Genomic DNA, 2,500 nt, shown 5'->3' on the forward strand with positions numbered 1-2,500 from the left:
CCAACAGAACTCATACTGGGTTGGCGCCTGCAGGTGTGATAAGTAACTCCTATTCCCATCCTGCTCCCCAACATTTGCCCTCCCAATGGGACCCACAGCCCACCTCACTTGCAGCATTTCCATTTATATACGATGTTACCAGACTGGCAATGTCTTCTTCCAAGCCGTAAATTAACCTGGGGGGCTGAGGGGCAAGAGTTGATACCTACCAGTGGGCCATGACTCCTTAACTAGAGATTCTTGCTCCGAGATCACCCACAGTTTAGCCTGTAACTGCAAGGTACCCAGTTTCTAAGGGTGGCCACGAGGAAGCACTGCAGAAGTCTCAATAATGGAGAAACTATTTACTGGCAGCAAAGTCTTATGCAGAGCTACTTTCTTTTTCGCACTAGGCTAGCCAAGCGGTGGCATATATATATGAATATGCATATGTATATATTATGATCTAGATTAGATAGGCAAACAATGCGACCAAACCTTGGTCAGAGACACTTGGGACACCTTAGATGGAGAGCCAGTGCCTGTCAGCCAATCAGCGTTGGTTGCGACACGAAACAGCCCGACGGTGATTGGCTGACGTGCGCGAGATGCGACTACAGCAGGGGTCAGAGAAAGTTTATAGGAGTAACCTTCGGACCAAAGTGCCAAGGAGAACCAATGGTAGATTGCTTAAAATTTATTTATAAAAAAGCAAAAAAACTCAGCCATTCAGATTTGTTCCATCCTACACGCCACCATCACGTTCAGAGGCGCCGACTTACTCATCTAGTCGGTTGGGCAATTGCGGATCGGATTGTTTTATGAATATCAAGCAGGGTGTCGAACCATGAGGATCTTTACCGTGGGCCACAGGTTGCCGAGCCCTGGTCTACGGTGTCCCAAGCGTCTCTGAATGACTTGCCGCGCGAAGTGGGAGCCAGTCCGAGACAAGAGGCTAACTGAGGGTAGGTGATTATTTTTGTCCATAACCGTACTAGTGTGTTCTATGTAAACTTTGCTCTATACAAACAAACATAAATGTTACAAAACTCAAACAAACAAAGATCCTGTTTAGAAAAATAAATAAATAAATATGTATATATACATATAAACACACACACACACACACACACACACACACACACACACACACACACACACATATATATATATATATATATATTATATATATATACGGAAATAGACTGAAAATAATATGCAACTACGACTTTCTCAAACGCAATTTTTTAAATTCTCCTTTTTCTCTTTCTCTCTCTCTTTTCTCTTATTTGTTTGTTTGTTTCTCTGTTTCATCTTGGGCTGCATCGAGGGTCTTTCTTCGCCTGTGCAGCTCCTCCGTCTTGACAACTCGATTCTAAGGTGGGCTGCTGTGCCCCACGGAAGGGTAAACAAGACACTTTAGTGAGTGAGTGTGTGTGTGAGAGAGAGAATGCATTTTTTTCATGCCATGCACCTTTTATTTTACTGAAACTGTATGGACTTACATGGATTCACACAGTACTACACAGTATACACCTTATTGTAAATAATTCAACGCTTTGTATGTTGGAAATGTAAATGAAGCCTTTTCGCTACATGAAGAAACAAAAAACGAAAACGCCTTCGGTATATTCGCGTATTTTCTTGTCTTTCCCTTTGTTGTTTTGTTTGTAAAACTTCAAACACAGCACAGACACGCCACAATTTCCCATTAAGTCGCAACCTTCTACGTTAATTCTCTGTGACTTGTGTCTTTCATTCAGACTCTCCTCTTAGCGTAGCCAAGCGTGTGCAGTTAGAACGCATGTTATCCAGTTCCCTCGTAATGAAATTGACTTATCGTGTACAGAAGGAGTTTGAGGCTAAGTTAAAAGTTAAAAGGCACTGCAGTTAACTTTCGCGTCAAATTACATTACGTTCACTACGAAGAAGATTTAAATGACTTAGAAGAAATTAGCAAGAAGATAAACGGAAAGGAGGAGGTCTTATAATATACGTGGTTAGTCTGATTTAGAACATATGGAGTGTTCAGTTTTGAACTTTCTTTTTAAAATTTTCTTTATTACTTTCTTTCTCTTCTCTTTCTCGCTGGTGCAGAGCCTTTTTTTTCGGCTGAGTTTTCTTTTTTTCTTTAATCTCACCATTTTACCATGATGATTAGAATCTGTCTGTCCTCTCTCTCTCTAACTCTCTCTCTCTATCTATCTATTTATTTTCTCTCTCTCTCTCTCTCTCTCTCTCTCTCTCTCTCTCTCTCTCTCTCTCTCTCTCTCTCTCTCTCTCTCTCTCTTCTCTTCTCTTCTCTTCTCTTGAGCAGATGATATATATAAAATTCAGAAGTCCTTATTGCGATCTGCACAAGGGTGTGTGTGTGTGTGTTAGTGGACATGCACACACACACACACACACACACACACACATATATATATATATATATATATATATATATATATATAAACTTTTATAAGCGGACCTCACGACAGGATGAAATATACCACAGTGATTTTGCAACCATTCAGAA

This window comes from Penaeus chinensis, chromosome 10, assembly GCF_019202785.1.
Source record: "Penaeus chinensis breed Huanghai No. 1 chromosome 10, ASM1920278v2, whole genome shotgun sequence".
Classification (NCBI taxonomy): domain Eukaryota; kingdom Metazoa; phylum Arthropoda; class Malacostraca; order Decapoda; family Penaeidae; genus Penaeus; species Penaeus chinensis.